The sequence below is a fragment of the Monodelphis domestica genome, chromosome 1, assembly GCF_027887165.1.
Source record: "Monodelphis domestica isolate mMonDom1 chromosome 1, mMonDom1.pri, whole genome shotgun sequence".
Classification (NCBI taxonomy): Eukaryota; Metazoa; Chordata; class Mammalia; order Didelphimorphia; family Didelphidae; genus Monodelphis; species Monodelphis domestica.
In genome coordinates, this window is record NC_077227.1 from 151052167 (window position 1) to 151078527 (window position 26361).

General features: G+C 35.7%; 1 long non-coding RNA gene across 1 annotated transcript in view; it reads right to left on the reverse strand.

Annotated features, from left to right (window-relative positions):
• Positions 1-7318: 7318 nt before the first annotated feature.
• Positions 7319-26361, reverse strand: part of LOC130455890 (uncharacterized) — a 119576-nt gene continuing 100533 nt past the window's right edge. The window contains exons 3-4 of the long non-coding RNA XR_008914124.1: positions 17043-17160; positions 7319-15134 (exon numbers count right to left, since the gene is read on the reverse strand). This is a non-coding gene — a long non-coding RNA (uncharacterized LOC130455890). The remainder of the gene's footprint in view (positions 15135-17042; positions 17161-26361) is intronic.

Genomic DNA, 26361 nt, shown 5'->3' on the forward strand with positions numbered 1-26361 from the left:
AATAAAATAATAACTGAAAAGTTTTATTTTCTCTTTGTTGTCACTTATATTATACTATCTGCCCAATAATAGGTCCTATCCCTTTTAGTTTCTCCTTTTTTTCTATCAATACTACTCTTTAAATAAATAAATAAAACCTTTCTGCTATCCTTAGCTTATTTTGTTAGCTTCATCTCATTCCTAACACTGTTTTTATGGGACCATATCACACTCTTATATTTATCCTGTTACCTGGCCTTGATTCCACCTTCTGAACATCTCTTTTTAAAATGTAAATTTGTTAGTAATGTGAATACACACCAGACTCTTCAGACAAACCTCTTCCTATTTATGCCTTTGAAATTTCATTCTTGAGCATTTCCCTTCCCTCCTGTGCTGAGAAGCATTTTACTTCATAGAATCCTACCTATCATTGCTATAAAGCCATTAAAATCACTTCTCCAAATCTAAGGTATGTCAGACTCTTTCCAGATCTCCTCTCCTCTATCTTAAACTTTAAAACGGAGTGGTCACTTACCCCTCATGGTTGCCAGAATTTCTAAGCATCCAGTTGTCCCTTTTTATTAAGAATCCAATCCAGAATAGAATTTCCTTTGGTTTCCAGCTCCTTTTAAATACTGAAATTATTACTGACATGTTCAAAAGTTATTAGCTGCTTTACTTTTGACAGGAAGAGTGCTCTAGCAGATGTCTAGAAAACTGAAGTCACTTATCACTATAATACCACCTCTGTGGTAGGTTTGTATTATATTTCTCAAAGTTCTCATCAATTTCCTCTTTCTCTTTGGTTAATCTGTAGTTTATTCCAATGGGGGGGGATTATTTGTTTCTCCCACATTTGTACTTTTGCCTTCATTCAAATATTGCTTAACATTCTTTTCCTACTCTAATCTCTAGACTTCCTCAGTTGAGTTTATTTTCTTAAAATATAATACCACTTCTCCCCTTTTTACCCTGTTTCTTTCAAATAAGGTACAACCATCTAGAAGCATTTCGCAATCATGAGGTTTCATTCTACCAAGTCTCAGCTATATTTGTAATGCCTAATTTGCTTCCTTGCACAAGACTTCTGATTCCTCTTTTTGTTGCCAAAACTTTGGGCATTTGGATAAAACAATTTGAAGCCATATGTTTTACCACTGGGTCTTAGATTGGCTTTTGTCTCATATGTAATTTCTTATTGTTTCAGTTGCTATACTTCTTCCTCCTCTATGGTTATTATTCATATGTATTCTTTATATCCAAAGCATTATATACAAGCCATCTTTTCCTTTACATATCTTTTAAAAATCCCTTTTAATTAGCCTTGGAAGACCCCTAGTAAACACATTTCTAGAAGTCTTGAGAAATCCAAATTCCATTCTCATACACTGCCTTTTTAGCAAGTTGTTCACTTCCCAAAATAATGTTTCCCCTGTATCCTTTTACTTCAATAGATAGTAGTGGTAATAGCACACTTGTATTCTGATACTGTCCATTTCTTACCCCAAACTTCTTAGCTGTTAGCAATATGTTTTAGATTCCTTCTTAGAGTGCCATTTGTGCCTACATAAATCCCCAGAAGTAGGTACTTTATCTGCTTTCATGAGCGTTTGGGGTGGGGATTCTTCTGCTATTTTGATCACATGCCCTAAGAAGGCCATAAACTTTTCTGTGGTCATCAGCTGCCTCTGTTCCTCAGTGCAAGGAATTACCCACTAATCATTCCTTGAGGCAGCTAGGTGGTACAGTGAATAAAGCACGGGATCTGGAGTCAAGAAGGTCTGAATTTAAATCTGGTCTCGGTCATTTAATAACTCTGTGACTCTGAACAAGTCACAACCTCTGTTTGTCTCAATTTCTTCACTTCAAGAGAGCAGCTTCTACAAGACAGTTTGTAAGAGTGTTCCTAAAGGAGACAAGATCAAGGCTTCAAAGGGAAATAAAGAAATTAGAGGAAAAGGAAGAAAGACTTGGCCCTTGTCAGAATGATGAATGCAAGAGTGCTTTATTAAGCAAAGATTCATAATAAATGCTTATTTCCTTCCTCCTTTCTGTTTTTATATTTGCCTACTCTATTTTTATTTGTATTTGTGTGCTTATAAGTGTACTAGTAGTCTTTCCATTCGAATATAAGCTCCACACCAGAAGAGATTGTTTCATTCTTTGTATTTGTATCCCAGCACCTAGCACAATCCCTGGCAGGTGCCTAATACATGCCTGTTGATTGATTTTCTTCCTTTTTTTGACCCATATTGGATAGTCTTTCAAATGATAACTTCTGTGGCTCTAATATATCATTTTTTGGAGGACAAGAACCTTCTTCCTCCTGGGAGCATCCAGTCCTCTCCTCTTCAAGAAGAGTCTCATATCTGTTTTAAAGATCCAATTGTACAGCTGTTCTTTCTCCTTCCTTTTCTCCTCTGGTATACTCTTGCATTCTCCATCATTCTGACAAGGGCCAAGTCTTCCCTCCTCTGCCTCATATCCTTTTATTTCCCATTGAAGCTTTGCCCCTGTCTCCTTTAGGAACATGGTATTCTCTCTTACAAACTGTCTTGTAGAAGCTGATCTCTTGAAGTGTAAAATTCCCCAGCAGTTAATTGAAAGACTCTTATCCCTCTTCCTTCAGATTCTGTGAGGTCGCTGCTCGCTGCTGGAAATTGTTCCCTTTTTGCTGACTATAACAAACTCTTACTCCTCCCTCTGCGACTGCTTCTCCTCATGCTCTGCCCTTTCTTTTTTTCTCTCCCTCAAACGCTGAGGGAGACACCAAAAGGCTCATATTTACCTCTGAAATTCTGACCATTTATTATCTGGGTCCCACTTTGTTACTCTCTTTTATCTCTGTTTTAGATGCATTTCCCTTTATTATAAAATTAACGATGGGGTGAGACTTTATCCTTTAAAATATTAATTTATTTCCCAAACCCCTTTTTTGTTCAAGGTCCAGTTCAAAATCAATTTCTTCTGTGGAACCTTCCCCCAGTCCCCCAAGGTAAAATTAATTTCTGTCTTCCATATTGCTATAGCACATTGTCTCTCTCTTATTGACCCTCCCCATTATATTTTGAATTAGTTATTTGTGCATAAGTAACTTCCTCTGCTAGAAAGTAATTTCCTCAAGGACAAAATCAAATCATATCCTCCTTTCACTTAAAACAATATTTTATAAATAGAGAGTAACCAAGAAATACTTATTGAATTAAATAAACAAAGTAAGATAGATGTGAAAGTATGTTTGCATTAGTAAGTCACCATACACATTTTTTAATAAATTGTAAGCTCATTGATGGCAAGTATCATACATTATACTTTACATCCCATACCATGCTTAGCTTTATACCCAACCAGAAGTCAGCAAACATATATTAAGTAAATAAGTGCACAAATGAATTTATTAATTAAACAAAAAGGATCTTGAGTTGGGTTTTATAGATAGGTAGGAATTTTGAAGGCTGAAAAATGAAAGGAAAGTATTTTAGGCAGAGAAAAACATGAGCACAAGCATAGAAAGGAACCTGTACTATACTTCAGAGTTGTCCTGGGGGATCTATGTCATCCCTCTCAAATGAAATATGACACTTTGGTCCCCAAGTAAAGAAGATCCTCCATTTCAAATTTCATCCACACTTTTCAGTCTTGCAAAAGGCATATTATACTTGGCACCAAAAAGAATCACAAATAACATTTTATATTAGCATCCATAATCAATTTGCATGATCCCATGTTCCCCACATTATTATCATGGCAACCTTTGTTTAAGATAATTAAGACATGGGCAATAATACTCAAGGATTAGAAACTATGCTGAAGTACTGAGATATCTACACATTAATATGGAGAATGTGAGTAACAAAATGCACTCACTTGCTGATACTGTTGAAATTTAGTGGAGTTTGATTCATGATTGGAATATGATAATTGAAGAGTATATCATTTTTAAAGGAACAATAAAGGCTAGCAAAGCAGCATGTTATATTATACACACACATGCAGTGGGATACAATGCCACAGATGGAACGATGAATAAAGAGGAGGTTGGACCTGAAGTCAGAAATGTCTGTATTCATATTCAGTCTCAGACACTTACTAGCTATGTGATCCTGGGCAAGTCATTTAATGCAGTTTGCCTCAGTTTCTTCATCTGTAAAATTGCCTAGAGAAGAAAATGTCAAACTACTTCATTAGCTTTGTCAAGAAAACCCCTAATGGAGTCAGAAACAGTCAGACATGACTGAAATGACTAAACAATAATATAAAATTCCATAAACCCATAGGAAGAAGTATGTCAGAGCATATTTTAATAAGAGACAAGCAAGCATTATTGTTTTGAAATAATATTATAGATGGAAAGAAGAAGTGAGTGATTAGTCTTTGACTCATTTCAAAGTTGGCATGTAGGCATATATATGTGTATATATATATATATATATATATATATATATATAAAATAGGAATCTTCAACTATTGAAACATTATCCAAAAGTCACTCTTAACAAATAACAGAATTTCTTATTGATAAATTCATCATTCAAAAGACAAGAGAAGTGATCAAAGTGATTGTTATTCTGAATATACATTTCACCCAAAAAATGGAAAGAATAATGGGAAACCTTAGAACAAGGTAACTATGGCACTGTAAAATTAATTATAAATAAACAGGAAACATTCACCCTCATGTCCATCCTTTTGACAAAAATTACCAAAAAAAAAAAAAGGAACAGAATAAATATTAGAGGGACTGAAGGAAAATAGTTACTTCAAACACAGTTGATAGAACTGTGACTTAGTTCAATCATTCTAGAAGACAATTTAGAACTGTGTCTAAAATGTTACTAAATTTGTACATACTTTTTTATCCAACAATACAACTAGGAGTATACTCCAAAGAAATCAAAGAAAGAGAAAACGGACTCATTTGTTCTGAAGTATTAATGTCAAGATCTTTTTTTGGTGGTCAAGAACTTGAAACTGAGCAAACTATGACATATGAATATAATGGAATACTATTATGCTGTAAGAAATGATGAATGGGTTGGTTTCTTTGAAATCCGACTGATGCAGAAGGAACCAGAACAATTTATACAATAACAACATTTTAAGAAATAACTATGAAAGACTTAAGAAAGTAATCAAACCGATGATCCAGTCAAGATTCCAGTACTTAGAACAAGGCTTAGTATAAGTGTCTGGAACACATTAAGTGCTTAATGAATGTTTATTGATTGGCCAAATGTTTATTGACTGATTCCAGAGGATCAATGATGAAGCAATGAGGAAGTGACTTTGTAATCCTCAAAGGCCTGTATTTTGACCATATCTAGGAAAATTGGGGAAATGTTCATGCCTGTCTAATTTTGCTTACCTTCAAACTCTCAGGCAAATATGAGCTCTGTACATACAGAAGATTTTATTAAAATTACAAAAGTACAAAACTGAGTTATATTTTGTTGTTGTTCAGTCATATCTGAGTTCTAATGACCTCATTGGGGTTTTTCTTGGCAAAGCTACTGAGTGGTTTGCTATTTACTTCTCAACCTCATTTTATAGATAAGGATATTGAGGCAAATAGGGTTAAGTGGCTTGTCCAAAGCCATACAGCCAGTCAGTGCCTGAGTTTGGATTTGAATTCAGATCTTCCTGACTCCAGACCTGCTATTCTACCCACTATACCATCTAGCAGAGTTATACCTACCTGAGTAAATACAGAAGCACTAAAATTCTTCTTATTTGGGTGGTTTTTTAACACAAATTTTATTTCTGCTGGACTTCACTTTACAAATAAACTTCTAAATTTGCCCCTAATTTTTACTACTATCTTGAGTTAAAATAGCCTCCTCCCTCTTCCTACCCCCCCAACACACACAGAAACCCAGATCCTGGCCCTCACAGGATGTATCAGGAGTTTGACTACTTTCAAAGTTGCTCAGTCCTTATTTCTGGATGAATTAGAGGCATCTGGTTCCATTAAGTTTCTCCCTCTCTTGTTTTCCTTTAACACCCAACTGTCCTTATAGCAATAAAGAAATCATCCCAGAAGAGGACCATGAGGTTGACATTTCCCAATGACTTCTTTGGAAGTGAGAAAAGAAGTGAGGAAGGTGAGAAAATACCTTCACCCCAAACCCTTTCAAGTTTCTATTTCCTTTCATTTTCCTTCATCTCTTAACCCCAAATCCCCAACTACCCACTCCCAGTGCTAACAAAGGACTAGGGGCAGACCATGCAAATCATCTTGAGTCTCAGAAAAGCTCTAGAAACTCCAGTGAGGGCAAAGTTGGCAACTACTGGGGCAATCCTATTATAATACTAAAGATTCATGTTCTCTGTTAACCTATTGAAGTCAGATTTTTCAACGACGTGTAGAAAATGGAAGCAAGAGCAGGTAACTAAGGACAAACACAGGCAGTGCATGATCTTGTAAGAATGTTGTCAGGAAAGCTAATGACCAGTGTGAGTTGAAGCTTGAAATATATTCTATAGACAAGAAAAGATTTTTAAAGCTAGGTTAACCTTGAAATGAAGAATAAAGAAGTAAAAACTGCTGGGGGCAAATAGATAATGCAGTAGACAGAATGCCAGGCCTGGAATCATGGAGACCTGAGTTCAAATTGGATTTCAGACACTTATTCACTGTGTCACCCTAGGTGCAACCCTGTTTGCCTCAGTTTCTTCATCAGCAAAATGGACTAGAGAAGAAAATGAAAAACAACTCCAATATCTTTGCCAAGAAAATTCTGAATGACATCATGAAGAGTCAGACATGACTGAAATAACTGTGGCCGGATATAATGATAAGAGATGTCAGAAAACAAAATTTAACTCCTATTCTGCTTCTCTTTTCTCTTTTAAGGAGAATTTTCTTCAGATGAGTAAGTGCAGAACAAAAAAATTGAATTGATATCCATAGCAAGTAGAGAGTAGCAAGCTGCCTTTAATGGAAACAAGTCAGTAAAACTAAATCCCAGCAGACCAAAAAGGATTATTGACCGTGTTTGGTAATCTTTGGGGAATCTTGGAAAATGTAAGTCTCTTCAGGTCTAGAAATGGGTAGGTGGTGTTCCTATTTTAAAAAAAGCAAAAGAGGAATTCTCCAAACCGCATGACCACAAGGTAAACTTCAATTCCCATAAAATTACTCAGTCCTTGTTAAAGTGATGGTTTATAAGAAAAAAAAAGTGGTAATCACCTCATCAGCATGAATTCATTAGGAACAAATAAAGACTAACTAATCTTATTTCTTTTTTCCATAAAATTAGTACTAAAATCATTTTAAGAGTGTACAGTGGTTTTTATTTATTTCTAAGAGTAAAAGGGAGTCTTGAGAACAATAAGTTTGAGAACCACTGAATCATGTAAATGCCCTAGACATGCAATACCTCAACTTTAGAAGGACATCTGACCTTGTGAACAAGATAGCAAGATAATGAACTTGGTGATAATACTGCAGAATTCAATAAGTATTGGTTAATGTGTAAAAGTAAATTTCAGTTCAATGTGAGGGATATTTTCCAAACAACTAGATGTGTACAAAAATGTAATAGTCTATTTTGGGGGTTACTTAGCTATCACTAATGGTCTTCAAGGAGAGACTGAATGTCTGCTTGTTGAACTTACTCTGGAGAGGATTCATATTGCAAGAATGGGTTGAACTAAATAACTTCTGAGATCTCTTCTACCTCAAAGATCTTGTGATGCTACCATGCCCCATCAGGTTCATAATTTGATGACATAATTCAGAAGAGCTAACTTGTAATCAGTAGAAGAAAATGCCCTACCTCATGGTGAAGAAACACACAGTTATCCCAGCCCCTACATTCATAACACAAGAACATGTTGATATCTTTTCAAATTCTATTGTCCCTATATCACATAAGAGAACTTTATGAGTATACACTTGGACAACACTCCCCTTAAAGAAAAGCCCTAGCAAATGTCCTTGAAAAGGATTATTTCTCTCTTAGAATAGGGTTATCTTCCCTTCTCTCCCTTCCCATTCTTTCTACCTAGAATATGTCCCAATGCACTTCTTAAAATATGTTGAACACCACAATGTAACTTAGGTAGAAACACAAAATATATATTTATTTTGTTTCGTCCCTTATTAATCTGTAGCATCAGGCAAGTGATCATTGCTAATCCTCATCAGAAATCTCTTAGTTAAGCAACGCTTTGGATATATCTTTTGGGGTTTAGGAGATGGAAAGAAAGGGGAAAATCTGATTTAGAACTATTGCCATTTTGCCAAATAGAAGCATACCTATCCAAGGTTTGCCCCCAACATCCTGTGTTGACAATAGTTTCAAGGGGGTGGTGGGAACGGCAGGTCAAGAGATTCTAAACTGAGCATCACAAAAGCTCTTATTGAAAAGGAAAAGCAGAACCCCCCTCCCTGCTGCAGAAGAAGCCATTCACTTTGGGGACTTGATGTCAGTACAAACAGGAGCAGATTTCATTCATCCTTGTCCAAACCCCAGGGAAGGAAAGAGCTTTATTCAAGGGAGAATATTCAAAGTCTTCACTATTCACCTCATCACCATCTCCCTCCAGCCAGGTGACCAGCTGATTCTGATTGATCCCAACAATGTTTCTTCTCATATCTGTATTTCACAAGTGTATCAAAAGTCTCAGGTGTTTTTTTTCCTTCCCCCTGATGCTTCAAATAAATGAGATCCTCACAATTGGAATAAAAGCATGCATCAAGAGACTTTCACTAGCTAGCTATGTGGACTCACAGCAGTGATTCCATTCTTTCCTAAGATCCAGGGGTTTCAGAATCTAAAATCAGTCTCTTGTAATGGCAGTACACTATGTGACCCCAGGGAAAAGTTTGCTGCCTCTTACATGGGATATTATGTGTTTCAGAATTCACTTCAGGTTATTATCTTTCCTTAAAAGATCCTTCTGGAGTCTTATAAGGGCAAATGAAGCTTTTTACCCTTGGATGTCATGATTTTTGGTGTGTAAAACCCTTGGAAGACCATGGGCAATGCTGGTTGCTCTCTCTCTAAAGCAGGGTATGATGGTGATGTAGAAGGCCCAAAGAAGTGCCATTAAAATAATACGGGAAATTTTGAAGACAGATTAAAAAATATTAGGATTCTTTGTTTTGAAAAGATGAGACATGGTCAAAATCACAAAGGCTAAAGATGAACATAGAGTGGCTCAAAACTCTGGAAGCCTGGAATTAAAGAACCCCTCTTCAAACTGGAAGGCAATTTGAGAATAATAAAAGGAAATGCCATTTTTGCAAAAGTGGGTAATAAATGTCTACATGTTGTTAGCCCTAGAGATAATACAGATTACATATTTATTTATAATAGATAAATTTGGTGATCAATTGATAGATAAGCAAATATTTGACAAATACTGAGACATTCCATTAGATGCTGGTGAAGTTGTAAATTAATCCAAACATTACGGAGGGCAATTTGGAACTATGCACAAAGGACTTTAAAAAAATGCAAGTCCTTTGATCCAGCCATACCACTGCTAGATTTGTACCCCAAAGAGATAATAAGGGAAAATACTTGTACAAAAATATTTATAGCTGCACTCTTTGTGGTGGGAAAAAATGGAAAATGAGGGGATGCCCTTCAGTTGGGGAATGGCTGAACAAATTGTGGTATCTGTTGGTGTTGGAATACTATTGTGCTAGAAGGAATAATGAACTGAAGGAATTCCATGTGAACTGGAACAACCTCCAGGAATTAATGCTGAGTGAAATAAGCAGAACCAAGAGAACATTGTACACAGAGACTGAAACCTTATAGCACAGTCAAATGTAATAGACTTCTATACCAGTAGCAATACAATGACCCAGAGTAATTCTGAGGGACTTAAGAGAAAGAACATTATCCACATCCAGAGAAAGAACTGTGGGAACAGAAACCCAGAAGAAAAACATCTGATTGATCAAGTGGTTCAATGGGGATATAGTTGGGGATTTGGCATTAAAAGATCACTCTACTGCAAATATGAATAACATGGAAATGGGTTTTGAACAATGATACATGTATAACCCAGTGGAATGGCTTGTCAGCTCCAGGAGGGGGGTAAAGAGTGGTGAGGAAATCAAAAATCATGGAGCCATGGAAAAATATTCTAAATAAATAAATTAGTTTTCTTAAAAAAGGAAAATAAGTAAAAATGAATTTTCTTCCATAAAAAGCATTATATGGCTCTCTCCTGACTTTTTTTCTTTTTGACACATTGCTACCAAAGTGACTGCACTGTTAGTTATACTTCTGCTTGTGATAGTCATTTTACAAGTTTGCTTTGCTTGAATTAGTTTCTAATTCCATACCAATGTTAGGCATCAAAATTTGGATTTTTTTCTGTTTTTCTGTTATATCCAACTCTTCATAACATCATTTGGAGCCTTATTAGCAAAGATAGTGAAGTGGTTTGCCATTTCCTTTTCCAGTTCATTTTACAAATGAGGCACTTGAGGCAAACAGGATTAAGTGACTTGCTGAGAGTCATATCACTAGTAAGTGTCTGAGGCTAATTTTGAACTCAGGTCTTCCTAACTATAGACAGAGAGTTCTATCCGCCTCACTGTCTGACTGCCATATAAATTTGGCAAGGATAGAGAGAAAGTAGGGATACTTGGAATTCGTTCCTAACTTTCTGAGGCAAGCCTTCTAAAGGACAAACATAAAATATTAGATATAGAATAGATCTGAGCCCTTAAGCCATTGGGAATGCAATGACTTTCATTCTCAAGGAACCTATATATTCTATCAGAGAACATAACATATAAAAAGATTAAAGGACAGATCCATTGTAGCATTGCTGAGCTGGGTCCAAAGTGCCCAGAGGTCTCAAAGTAGTAGATTATGTATGACTCACTGAAGTAAGAAACTGAAAATATAGCAGACTGAAGAATTCCAATGGTACAAGCAGAAAGACCACCAGGAGCAGCATCATAGAACTGCTATTAGCCAGGGAGCTATAGCAGTCAGTCCAATATGGATGTATCCTTTAGAGTTCATAATATAAACAATCTAGAGTTAGTCTGTTATCTGGGAGGTGGGTGGCTAGATACAATTGTTGATGAATAAAGAAAGCTAGAGGTCTCCCAAAGAAAGCTAAAGTTCACTATCCTATAAAAAAGACTATATGTGAATTCTAAGCACCATTAGATCTACCTGTTAGCAAATTCTTACAGACTCATCAGATTGGCTAATATGACAAAAGGGCAAAATAACAAATGTTGGAAGGGATGTGGAAAAATGGTGACACTAATACATTGTTGGTGGTGCAATGAATTGATTCAACCTTTTTGGAGAGCAATTTGGAATTTTACCCAGAGAATTATAAAACTGTATATACCCTTAAACCCAACAATACCAAGGAGATTCCCAAGGAGATCAGGGAAAGAGCAGGGGGACCGGGGGGACCTATATGTTACAAAATATTTATAGCAATTCTCTTTGTGGTGGCAAAGAACTGGAAGTGGAGAGGATGACCATCAATTGGAGAATGGCTAAACAAATGATGGTATATGATTGTGATGGAATACTATTCTGCCATAAGAAATAATGAGCAACCTAATTAAAAAAAAAAAAACTTGGAATGAACTACATGGGATAATGAATAGAGAAATGAATAGAACCAAGAAGACATGCACAGTAACAGATTTAATACTTGACTAAATAGTAAATGTTACCTCCAGAGAATGAACTGATAAATGGAAACAAGAAAGACATAATTTATATATACATATCTGTCTCTAAGATAAAGTCTTCTATGTTACAGGGAATGAGGGCTATAAATAAATTTACATTTGTAAATAAATTATGTTAATATATACATATACTAAAAAAAACTTATAAATAGTGATCAGTTTCTATTTCTCAATATAGCTTTGGGGATATTACATTTTTAATGGCTCAAGGGCTCAGATGTATGATCCCTGAGGGCAGACACTTTTGTTTTCATCTTTGTATTTTTGCACTTAGGAGGCACCTAATAGTTGTCAGTTGGGTTGGACCAATTTGATTCTGATAGTATTACAGGAATTCCTGTCAGTTTTCTTCTGTTGCCATTCAAGGTCATTTATGAACTCTAAGATGACACCAATAAAAGTCTGGGTCTTGAATAAAGAGTAGTGGGGTTGTAGAATAAGGGAAACAGTTTTATAACTAGAAGTAACTGGAGGGATTATCTAACCCAAACTACACACACACACACACACACACACACACACACACACACACACACTCATACACACACACACACCATTTTTCAGATGAGGAAATTGAAGCCTTAAAGATATGACAAATTGTCAAAGCAGCAGTCAGAGTATGGTAGAATGAAGAGAAAACACAAAGCCTTGACTTGAATTCTGGCCTTACAACTTGATAATTTTGTGATCATTGGCAAGTTATTTAGCCATGTTTTCCTAATCTGTAAAATGGGGATGATAAAACTACCCTTTCTATCTCACAGGACTTTGAAGTATATAAAATAATTTGTAATCGGCAAAGGGCTATGTAAATACATGGAATTATTATTAATACTACTACTATTACTAGTACTACTACTATTTCAAAATATACAAAATGGGATGATTAAAACTAAATTTAGGGAAACTCCTTAGGAATGTTCCCCTTAGAATGAAAATTAAGCTCCTCGCTTAATAGTAATTGACTAATGTCCATATGGAATGGTAAAGTCCTTCAGAAATCATTAATGGCGTATTCAGTATGTAAAACCCAATTAGCTAGACTGTCTGAATATTATTCATAGGACATTAAGGCAGGAAATAACTCATTCTTTCCTTTAAAAAAATCTACCAATATAAATGGTAGCTTGAAAAGTGAAGTTAAAAAAAAAAACAATTTAAGTAAAGAATACAGAAAAGTTAGTATAAAATGGCGTCTGGAAGGTCACCTTCCCCAAAATTTTCTCATTCTTGGGTGCTCCCCTAAAGACAAAATAAAAGCACAAGTAATTCTTCTGGGTCAATCTAGTGTCAAAAAAGCCTCGTTTATCCTGTTGAATCTCAGAGCACTAATTATTAGTTATTTGGAAAAAGATTAAGTACCTCAGAACTATAAAACTCAATTCCAAGTCGGGGAGAAAGCCCTAACATTATTTCATATCAACATGCACATGAACTTTGGACTTTCCCTCACTAGCAGAGTCAAGATTATCCTTACCACTTTAAAAAAAAAAGACACTAGCTAAGATTTTTTCTTTTTAGCTCAGAATTTCAAAATCATTAGTGGCTGATCACTTGAAGCCAGTATGCAGCTGTTATGATGAATGGCTTAATTTTAAATATTTTAGATAGATGAACTTTATCTCTCACACCACCATGTGCACTGCAGCTTGTCATATGCTTCTCCCTGGGATGCTTCTAAAAATGTGAGAGCATCTCAACAGGTTATTTGCTGGCTGAAATGTTGTTTAAAACAACAGTTGTCAAAATGACCCTAATGAGAATGCTATGTTATTCACAGTCCTTTATATTCTAGCCTTTGAGATCCAATCCAATGTCCCTTCTATCATACAGGGTCAGAATCACAAGGTTGTTTCAATCCATTTCCCTTTTTCATACTTTGAAGGGAAATACAAATGTATTTCTTCCTACATTTTACTGTTCTCTTTTTAGGCAAATATGAAAAAGTTATCAACCACAAGCTTTGCTTCTTTAACTTTAGGGCTCATAAGGATCTCTCTTTGGCTTTAAAGTGCATGGTAGGGAATGAATAGAGACAGCCCAGTGACATCCCAAAGACTGGTCCCGATTTTCCTTTTCTAGGAACCCTGGAGTTACTGAAATGGTTTTAATTGAGACAAACTTGACCTATTCTATTTTCGCCAAGCTTTAAAGTTGCTTAACAAGGACAGTAGTGCTCTGATGATTGAACTAGAAGGTTTCACCTTCACCCAATGACGTCTGTTTTTCCTTCTGGGCCCACAGAAATTATAAAACAAACTAAAACCTATTTTAACTGCAAAATCAGCATACATGAGCATAGATTTAGACATGGAATGGACTTTAGCGGGCATCTAGCCCAATCCCCCGCCACCCCCCAGCTTTTTACAAATTGAAGAATTTGAGGCTCAGAAGATTTAAATGACTTGCCCTCAATCACATAGAAAGCAGATGTCAAAGCCAGGATTTGAACAAAGATTTGATACCAAATACAGAATTCTTTTGACTGTACTATGCCACAAAGGGAGAAAAATTGTCCCTTATTTTAGATTTGGAGTTATCTCTCCCTTAATTGCATGCAATTGTGGAGTTATATACCACATATACACTTGGGTCAACTCTAATGCCATCATGATGATGCTTCCTCATGCCCTGCACCTTCCTACACCTCTTCTCTTCTTTGATTAGAGGGCTGAAAGGAATCCCACCAAACTCTTCCCAATTGCTTCATTTAGAAAGAGCAGAAACTGGAGCTTTGGGCTGCCTCTATTCTGCATCTGCTGCCCTGCCTGGTTTTTTCAATTCTACAGAACAAGGTACCCTGTAATGTCCCAAGCCACCCATTCTTGCTCACTTTCCTGTCCCCTTTTCTGAAATCCCCCCCCCAAAATTAGACAGAAAGTTCCTTGAAAGCAGGGACTACCTTTTTATTAATTGTAACCCATGTATAGTATAGAACTACACGTATAGGCACTTAAAAATGTTTACTCGATTGGACTGGATAGCATCCACCATAGAGTAGACAGGATATGAAGTGATATTAAATAGATCTTTCTTGAATCACATCCAAAGGGCTTTAGTTACTGATGTGACAAAACGAGTGTTTTACATGGCAATCTCACCTGTCAAAAGATACCACAGGAACCCTTGAGATCCAAAGCAAAGTTCTCAAATATTATTAACAAATTAATCACCTTATCTTGGGGGTTTAGTGGAAAGAGCACTGGTTTTAAGTCGAAAGACTTTGATACTGCCTCTAAATCTCATGTCGTGGAAGCCATCCCTCAGACCACATATAAAGATGGGCTTGAACACCAAACCCATCTAGAATGCGATACTTGCTCTACCCCTTGGCTAAAGGATACAATCAGCGGATGCTTACTGGTTCCTGGACTATATGAGGTATGCAGGAAAAAAACTAGAACCTCTGCTATAAGGTCTTGCTGAGCCTCAAGAAGAGCTTTGGTAATGACAAGCACACCTAAATTGGATTTAAAGGAGACAGAGTTGCACAAAATCATCATCCTCACCCTCTTCCAGAGTCAGCCCGGGGAAAGACAAAAGTCAACATGGGACAACCTTGGCTTTTTAAATGTCTAATCAAATGCTCCACAGAGCTTGCATCTGTCCTGTTTGGGACCACTGGGAAAAATTGTTTTCACCCACCCCTTCCCCTGGGAGAAGTCTTTGCATGCCTAGACATCTTACTAATTCACTGATGGGTTTGATGTCTGCCAGTTACTCTAAACCTCATTTAGGCTGCATGGCATGCTGACACAGACCACTAGAGTGTGTGGCTTCAGCTTCCTAGAGTCACAAGGTGAGAGCTGGCAAGATGCCCAGCAAAGGAAAAAAAAAACAGCTCTAAAAAGGGCTCGGCAAGCCCTCCCACGAGAGGTCTTACTTACTCTCTCTTCCCTGAACACCTCACTGCTGACCAGTAGCCTACCAAAGAAGACAGTGGGCTACTGTGTAATTTATCCTTGTGATTTATCCAGTTTCACACAGAAAGTTAGTGCCAGAGCCAGGCCCGAATTCCAAATTCTAGATTCCTCAAACCCAAGGCTATTTCAACCAAATTATGTGCAGTTAGAAATTACTTTTTGAAGTACATTTTGCTATAAGATGGTGCCAGGGAAGATTATGGTTTCCAAATGAGCATCCCTTTCACAGGACCGTAATCACTGAACAGAGATCTGAACCTTCTCATTCAGTTCCCCATCCATGAAATGCAGCAATTTGGGAAGTGGCTTATTAAAGCACAGAAACTCTTTCCAAGTTTTGATAATTAGTTCATGTACTTAGTGATATTCCAAAGTTATTTTTACTTGGCAATAATATTTAAGATTAATATATTCTCCCTGGTGTCTATAGTAGCTGTTCTTTTCAGCATAGTATGAAGGCTAGGGATTTATTTATATTTAGGCTTCACCCAAGAGAAAGATTTTTGTATAATTTATTGTTACACTTAGAGAGCAGAAAACCTTTAGGCCACAATATGTAGTTAATATTCAGAATTAAGTCAGTTTATTATGCATCAGCTGGTAGGTCAAATTCAGCTTTGTGTGGTATAATTTATAATACCGGCTTTTGCCTGAAGCAGCATGGAAGCCCTGAAGCACTGAGTACTGTGAATTCTTACAACTAAATCGGAACACAACTTGCCAAAATATACACCACTGCTTGTGTTCCTATTGTACGAAGACTGTAAACATGGTTTCCAAGAGCTCTGGGCTCCTAGGACATCTAAATAAAATATCAGCTTCATGACCAGCGTCAGCATTTAGAAACTTATTTCCTCTATTTTTTCATTGCTTTAAGCCTTGGTTCCCATTCTTCTGGCAGTTTTCTCCTCAGCTCCTTAGTAAGGAGTAATTTACAGGCTTTGCAACAACACAGGGTAAGCATATTTCTCTCCATTAATGGGCCGACCAACTAAGTTGCAGAAGGTGCATGATCATTTTTAAAATTCTAGTTGGAAAATGGACTTAATATCAGAATGAATAAATGGTTCTGTGTATTACCTAAATTCTTTTTTTACTGTATTGCTTTTGTTGGATACCCTAGTTTTTTATAATGATTTAAATAGTTTGGAGCTAAAATCTGCATACTAAACTATGGATGGGTTCTATCCATTGTCCTACTCATTGTCTCACCTGTCAAAAGATACCATAGGAACCCCTGAGATCCAAAACAAAGTTCTTAAATATTATTAACAAATTAATTACCTTATCTTTGGGGTTCAGTGGAAAGAGCACTGGTTTTAAGTTGGAAGACTTTGATACTGCCTCTAAATTTCATGTAGTGGTTGGGAGACACTGAATAAGAAACATATGTTTTGTGTTCCAGAAGAAAGCTGGAAAAAAATGATATTTTGTAGATCACTTACCACAAGATTTTAATCCTAGGCCAGTCTTCTTCCCATCAGAGTTCTTTCTGGAATATACTTAAGGAATATCAATGAAGTTGAAAATCCGATTCAGAAAACTTCACTGGAAACAAATTTTCTTCAAAATTCATGTTAAAGAATATGGAACACAAAATATTAGGAAAAGAACATCAAAAATTGTTTTTACATATAAGTGGAGAAAAAAATAAAATATTTACAACATTTTTTAAAATCATGTTAGATCCCAAATAATTTAACTATTAACTCTTTGAAAATGCAATTTTACGCCAGGGATAGCAAAATTTGGGATTATCTGTGTCCTTGTTAATACAAATCATAGGCTGCATTGAGAGGAATAGTGAGTGGCCAGGGCTGGGGTTTTGATCATTCTGCTGTACCGTTTTTGTTAGGCCACATCTACAGTACTGACTTCAGCTGAGGGTGCCATATTTTGGGAAGGACATTTATGAGCTATAATTTGCTAAAGGGTATGAAATTCAGGTTGTGAGTTCATAGAACCAGAGTTCTTTAGATTAGAAAGACTTGAGGTAGATAGGATGTAAATCTTCAAATATTCAAAAGACCATTACAAAGAAAACGAATTTGTGCTGCTTGGCCCCCAAATACAAAATAAAATACAATAAGTGAAAGTTGCAAAGGCAAATTTAAGATTAGTATAAGGAAAAATTATTATCAGTCTCTCTGAAAGTAGAAGACACAGTTAGATGGCTCAGAGCACTGGGCTCTGGTCAGACAGATCAGAGTTCAAATTTGCCTTCAGACACTTGCTAGCTTAGCTTTGTGACCCAGGGCAAGTCACATAACCTCTGTTTGCCTTAATCTATTAGAGAAGGAAATGGCAAACCAGCCCAGTATCTTTACCAAGAAAACCCCAAGAACTATAAAGTTCATGGGGTCACTAAGAGTCAGATGCAACAATTAAATCAAACCAAAAAATAAACAAGAAAGAGGTAAGAGAATTGAATCAAATCTTAGAAAAAAATAGTTAGTAGATATGTGGAGAAAAATAAATAGGGACAAAAAGGAACATACCTTCTTTTCAACAGCACATGGTACATTCACAAAGATTGACCATGTACTAGGGCATAAAAACATTGGAAATAAGTCCAAAAGAGCAGAAATAATAAATGCAACCTTCTCAGATCACAATGCGATGAAAATAAGAATTAGTAAAGATACATGGAGAGAAAAATCAAAAATTAATTGGAAATTAAATAACATAACTGAAATTGAAATGGATTTTCACGGGAGAAAGGAGACTCCTCTTATCAGAAGTCTCTGAGGAGAGACTCAATGATGAGTCTTAGGGTGAGTTGCAAAAGGAATTACTATGCAACTACAAGTTGGGCCAAATGACTTCTGAGGCTCCTTCCACATCTTAGATTCTGTTATTCTATCCTTCCATGGTAAAAGAAGCACTAGTAAACAGCAATAATAATGATTCTTCTTCTTGTTTGATGTTATTTTTTCTTTTAATGGAAAGAACATAAGATATGGAATTAAGAGCCCAGGGCATAGCCCCAGTTTTACTATCTAATAGCTATGTGAAGTGAGAGAAATCATAACTTCCAGGGTTTCATTTTCCTTAGCTGTACAATGAAAACACCAGATTATAAATTCCTCAATGGCAGGGACGGGTGTTTATGTTTCTAGAATACAGCATAATGTCCTGGACATAATAGATACTTAAATATTTTTTCAATGTCTAATCAACAAATAAATAGTTGGATGTCATGATCCCATATGCTTTGTCATATTGATCAAATGAGAAAAAGCATTTTATCAGTTATGTAAATGTAAGGGGTTAAGTAGACAACATTTGTCTTTGGCACCCTCCCACCTCCACTTTGATGCCTTTCTCTTCCTGACACCCTCTCCGCTCTCTCAAGAGTCTCATTCCCTCAGGGCCTTGCTTTGAGTTAGCTGCCAACTAATCTTCACTAATGTGTTAGCTGATGATGATTTAAAATGTTATTCCTCCCAGAGGTATTACATTTTAATAAGGAAAGTCTTGAAAACCAAAAACCTCTAAAGACTCAGGGGAATGAATCACTAATGGTGGAATTCCAAGAGAAGTAGGCAGTAGGGAAGACATTTTGGGGCAAGGGGCCTCCTAGCAGTCAGTTAAATTATATCACAAATCATTCACTCTCTCATTTTTTCCCTCTTAGAATTCCTAGTTTCCTTCAATGTTCAGCTCATCTGTCATATCCTAGGGGAAGCCCTTTATACTCCTTATAATTGTTAGAGCTCTTTCCTTCCTCCTTGAATTATGATACACTTTTATTTTATATTATATCATATACTTATATACATGTCCTTCACATATATTACATATATATCCATATACATTCATGTGTGTGTGTATAAATAGATGTAGATATAGATATAAATATATACGCCAGGAGAATGTAAGCTCCTAAAGGAAAGAAAGTTTTTTTTGCTTTCATTTATACCTCCAACCCAAACAGAGTGACTCACACATAAAAGATACTGAACAAATGTTGAGTGGATTTGAATTGAATTGCAGTTGTCCATTCTGTCTCTGTATATGCAGTGATCATAAATACTCCACTATAATTTTTCTCACACAAATCCTCTTGACTAAAATATCCTCTTGACTATCAAAATCCATCCTATCTACCCATCCTGGAAAGCCCAATTCAATTCGAGAATTAAATCTGGGTCCCAATTAGTGCAAATAATGAATCTTATGAAATGGTCACATGCATTGTATTTTATTCGATTTGGAGTTACAATTATGTAAAATATGGTCATTGGTTCCAACTAAATGGAAATGTGCACTATAAATGTGACCACTTAATTCAATTCATTATTTTCCTTAAATAAGAACGGTGCATTAAGCATGTACTAGGTGCTGGATATTGTTTCAAGGGTTAGTAGAACTAGAAAGACAAAAACAAACAGTCCCTGCCCTGAACAAGTTTACATTCTATTAACCCTTTTCCTTTTTCTGAGCTCAAATAACACTGACCTATATGGTGATCTAGTCTCAGAAAGCCATCTTGAATTGTTCTCCAATTGTAAAGTCAAGCTAATAAGCATTTGTGAAGAAACTACTATGTGCCTAGCACTTTGATAAGCATTAGAGATAAGAAAAAGACAAAGGACAGAAAACAGCTGCTAGCCTCAAAAGGTTCACAGTCTAATAGGAGATAAGGCATGCAAAGAATTATGTACATTCAAGATGTAGACAGTTTAAAATGGAGATGATCAACAGAGGTAAGACCTGAACATTAAGGGGGACAAGGAAAGGCTACTTGTAGAAGTTGGAATTTTGCCAAGATTTAAAGAAAGCCAAGGAAGTCACTAGGTAGAGATGATGAGGGAAGGAATTCTAGGTATAAGGGACAACCAGTGAAAAATGTCTAGTGAGAGATGGAATATCAAGTGTGAGGAACATCAAAAGGTTGACTAGATGACAAAGAATTGGGAAGGGGATTTGTATTCCTTTCAGCTATGTTTCTGACTCTCCAGGCTTTGCTACAATGCACAATATAGGTCTCTTGCTATTCCCTCAATATTTTAGTTTCTTTTTGTGTTTTCTACACCCATGAAAACATAACTTCATTGAGGGCAAAGACTTTTTATTTGTATTTGTATCCTGAACACATAGCACTATGCCAAGCATGTAGTAAATGCTTAATATTTGATGCCTACCTTCCTATCAATAATAGAGTTTCAGCTTTGGAAGAGATCTCAGTCACCATCTAGATAAATTAGTATCTTTAAAAGAATTGCCAAAACCTATCAAATGCTCATCTTTGTAAAACACTTTACTTGAAGTTTACTGTCCTGAGGAGAGGGGAAAGGAATGAAGACCCATTACTTCCCAAAGCAGCCCAATCCAATCTTGGATAGATCTAATCAATAGGAAGTCTTTCCTTACATAAAAGTTAAATTTACTATCTTCCAATTTCCACTCCTTGATCCAAACTCTGCTTGATGGAACCAAATGGAGCAAGACTAATCCTTCTTTCATCTGTCTTTAAATACTCAAATATAGATATCATATCCCATCTGAGTCTTCTCTTCAATTTTGTTAAACATTTCCTCTTCCTTTAATTCATCCTCATATTTTATGGGTTTAATAAAGTCTTTGCCATTCTGCATATCCTTTTCTGGACATTCCCCAGATCATTCTATACCATCGGGATCAAAATACAATCTTCTGATGCAGTCAAATCAGGGCAAAATACAATGAGAATATCATCATATTGTCTAATTTTTTACCTCATTAATTATTTTAGTCTTGGAGAACAAGAAATAAAATATAGCTCTCCTAATTTCCATTTATGCAACTTTCATTAGGAAGCACTCAGGGGTAAGGGATAGAGGAAGAAAGGAGAGACTATGGATGTGGGGTGTGGAATGTGACAGTGAATGTTATCTTCTTTTCTTTGTTATAAGGGAGCATTCAGTGAAAGAAGGGTTAAGAAGAGAAAACTGATATAAAAATAGAAGACATAACAAAACTTTTAAAATATAATTAACATAAAATTGACAGTATAGTCAATGCTCAGCTTCCTAAATGTATATCATCCACATGGCAGGTTATCTGCATCCAATTTTTTAGATGCCAGGATAGATGTCTCATGACCTGTAAATACTTCTGGACCATCTTCTCTATGCCATCATTTGTAAGATCCAAGAATCAGACTAATTTTATTATAAGTCTGAACAAAAACTAACTAGAAAGCTAAATCTATTATCCAACCTAAGATTCCTTTTCTTCGGGCAAAAAAAAATTGTGATTTATCCCAAAGTCAAATATAAATTAATTTTGCATTAGTTAAAGCACTGATCTCTTCCATCAGTGATCACAGTTAAGAAATAGCTACATATTAAAATGGAGTACCTCAAAAAGCTGTTAATAGATTCTTTCTTCAGTGTATCCTTATTCATCCAAGTCTCTAAGTGTCAAAAACTATTTTCATTGTAAATGTGTAGCCAGTGAAAAGGAAAAATAGCTCACCTAAGATCTTACAGAACTATAACCTGGCTTTAGTTAATACTTTGATTCCTGAACCAGTTCTAGTTACACAACTCTTTACTGTTCACAGTTATCAATGACTGAATTTTTCATGAAGGCTCATGTCACTAATAGGTTATGTCCCACAAGTTCATTCCAAAGTTGATTTCATGGAACTCAGAAGGCTGTTTTTCCCATGGAAATAATAATGTGGAATGCCTTGGACCAATACACAAAGTCTATTTAACCCAAAAGGCAGCCAGGTAAATAAAAATAGCCTAAGTAATAGATAATGGGAGGAGGAAGCTTCATAGGATAAATCAGAAGAAAAGAGTTTCTTCCCCTTTTCTTGGGCTCAAAGCCAGACCCATGGCAATATTCAAAGTTTGAATTTAGCATTCAATAAGATATCTGGTTTATTCCAAAAGCTCATTATAATCAATCCATGTTATAACAGGATACTACTTTGCCTTCAAGTTCTTAAATTCTGAAATTCCCATATTTAACCAAAATTTGCTATTCATTCATTCTCTTATCCTTCATTCAACAGAACCCACTTTTATTATTAATTCTGTCCTCTAATCTCTCAAACCTTTCTTACTCACCTGTGTTCTCTCTCTCTCTCTCTCTCTCTCTCTCTCTCTCTCTCTCTCTCTCTCTCTCTCTCTCTCTCTCTCTCTCTCTCTCTCTCTCTCTCTCTTTTTTTTCCTACCTCCCCAGCCTGGATCCCACAGTAAAACCATTTCAATGATAGGTTTATCATCACCCCAAACATCTCAAAACTTTTTGATCTTTCATGATTCTTGCCCTGCTATTTCCCAAATGTACTGTCATCATCCTGTTTTTCTATTCCTGCTCCCTAGCTAACAAACCTTTTAGAGAAAGGCATTTATTTTTGTTCAGTCATTTCATTTGTGAATCACCCCATTTGGGGTTTTTCTTGACAAAGATACTGGAATTATTTGCCATTTCATTCTCAGGCTCATTTTACAGATGAGGAAAATGAGACCAACAGGGTTTAGTGACTTTCATCATACAGCTAATAAATGTCTGAAAACAGATTTGAACTCAAAGAATAAGAATCTTCTTGTCCAGGCCCAGTACTCTATCCACTGTGTCACCTAACTGCTCCAGAGAAAGGCATGGATTTATTCTAATTTTCCATTATAAAATTATGGTTCAGACTCACACTAGCAGAAAATTCTATTTTAATGTCTTATCATGAAAGGGAGATGATACTGGATTCCTGAAGTCAACATTAGCAGAGAGCAATCAGCAGAAGCTTCTGCCATGATGAAAGGACTTTTAGTACAGTTTTGGCAACAATCTACTTCCTGAGTAATAGCCTAGTTAAGCATGGAGAATTCATCATTGGTGGATGCTGTTGGATGTGCCTGTCTCATGTCTGTGCCCACTTTAATTCATCTGCCATTCAGACATGAAAGTGATCTGCCTAAAACACAGTTCTGACCATGGACCCTATCTTACTCAATAAACTCCAGGAGCTCCCTATTGTCTATTAGGTCAAATACAAAATGCTCTGTTTAGCATTTAAAACCTTTCAAAACCTAGCCTCCCCCTACTTATCCTGTCTTCTCATATCTTACTCTCCACCACACACTCTTCATTCCAATACTAGCCTCCTGACTGCTCTAGACCAAAACACTTCATTTCCTCAGCTCTGAACAGTTTTTCCCTATCCCTGGAATGTTCTCCCTCCCCTACTCTACTTACTGACCTCCCTTGCTTCATTTAAAATTAAATCCTATCTTTTACTAGAAGCTATCCAAATAAAATCCTATCTTTTACTAGAAGCTTTGCCCAACCTCTCTTCATTCTAGTGCCTTCCTTGTACTAATTATTTCCTATTTATTATACACACACACACACACACACACACACACACACACACACACACACACACATATATATAGCTCATTGAATGTATGTGTTTGTATGCTTTTTCTCCCATTAGATTGTAAACTCCTTGGTCAAAAGAAGTCTTCCCCCTCCCCTTTTTTTGTATTCCAGCACTTATTTCAGTGCCTGGAACAATATTGGTATTTCATATTTTAGTAAGTAAGGGGAGCATCCCATGAATTCATTGGCCATAAATAGCACAAATTAAAATATAAATATGTCTCAGTCCTATGTGGCCCTGAAGTTACCTTAGAAGAATCATTAAATAAGGGACCAGAGATTGAGCTTTTAAACTATCTACAAATTGTAACTTAGCTTTTGGTACCAAAAATGTAAAATGCTTGTCCAAAAGCCAATTAGTGGACATATTCTTGAAGGAACTGAACTGTATCAGTCTTTAAATTCCTGCCATACACATAACCAGAAGGAAGAATTCTGAATTCTTCTCTTTAAAAAAAAGTCTCCCATGGGCAGCTGAGTAGCTCAGTGGATTGAGAGCCAAGCCTAGAGATAGGAAGTCCTAGCTTCAAATCTGACCTCAGACACTTTGCAGCTGTGTGACATTGGACTTAACCCCCATTGCCTAGCCCTTACTGCTTACTTACACAGTGTTGATTCAAAGATGGAAGATAAGGGTTTTAAAAAATTAAAAATAAAATCTCCCATTCTGTCACTTTTTAGTTCCTACAATATACAATAACTTCTAAATGGAGAGAAGGTCACCAGGTTCTCTTTGAAAAGGCACATAAAGGATTTTTTAATGTTGATTTTTATCATGCATTCAGTGGAACCTGAAATAATCATTTGATTATATATAAAAATATCTCAAGATTTAATGAAACATGTCATATTGCAGTGTTAATGATAAATATTTGGGGAAAGACAAGTCCAAAAATAGTTGTAGTTTATGTAGTAATATTTTTAAGAGGATAAAGAGGTAGATAAATGCTATGAAGAACTTAATTTTAGCCTCCAAATTAAAACAAATATGCAATTGGATACTCTATGACTTCAATGTAAAGATGAGAATAAATAAGACTTGTCAGAAACATATTGTAAAATCAGGATCAAAAATGAAGTATGAGAGTAGCAAAAAAAAAAAAAAAACCTTAGAGACTGCACAAAAGCCTTGGGTCTAAATATCTTAGAAGTGTTCTTCAACAAAAAAAATACATCTTGTACTTAATGATCACTGAATAATTAGAAATGAAATTGATTATCTTTTAAGAGAAAAGAAATGAGTCATTGAAGATTTGGGGTTATATCACATTTATTTGTGAGAAGAACATTAATTTGTGAAAATCAAAATTAGTTCAAAGTCTGAAGAATAAAACCGAGAAAATGACATGGCGTGCAAGTATAACAAATCAATTCTTATCTTTCTGAAACATTATTGATGAAAAATGAGATATAGATAGAAGAAAGGACATAGACACAAACTATAGTCTCATGCCAAAGTTTACCTGACAAGTCAATAACTATAACAAAGATATCAAATGTATCAGCAAATGTTTAACTCACTTTTCTCATTAGACAGAGATAGTAGCCAAAGGTGACATTAGTTTAAAATATAAATTAGTTTAGAAGAGCATGCTATCCAATGTTGAATGATGGATAGATGAAAAATGGATGAGTCTCATGAAGCAGAAAGAAGCAGTAGGGGTAAAACTAGAGCTTGATTAGAGATGATATAAGTGAACAAAATTATCTTGAGGGTATTTAAAGATAAAAATGGAAGAGAAACCACAAAAGATAAATAGGAAAGATTTGCAAAGATTTTTATAACAAAACTTTTTTATCAAGATTTTTTAAAAAATGAGGACCACCACACTCAGATTCAAAACAACACAGTCTTGAATGTACTAATAGTCAAGTTAGAAATGGCATTAACGAGGACAAAGAAGAAAATGGCCAAATTAGGTTAACTGTATATAGAAGAGATCTGTGCCAGTGGCAATACAATTATATGGATATTGAGAAATGACTTGACAGGGGAAAATACAGAAATCATAGAAAAAAAGACTAGAAGGACTTCATTAATACCAAAATAAAAGCAGCAACTGATCAATATGCCTAATTTCCTATATAAATAATGTTTATGAAAATCAACTACACATGCATTGAAGATATCTTCAATGAAGGGAACAGGAAGGCCTTTACAAACAATATTTCATAGTAGAACACATGCTTGCCCTCACACAAATGCCTGAATGATATTTTGAACACAAGAATCCACTGCATTATTTTATTGTTGTTTCAAAAACATTTGATTGGACAGTTCAAACCATTATCTTCAAGGGTTTCGTCCAACAAGGTGTCAATTATATAAATATAAAAGTTATTCAAGATTCCTTGAAAGATATAACAGTAAAGATATCATTGTTC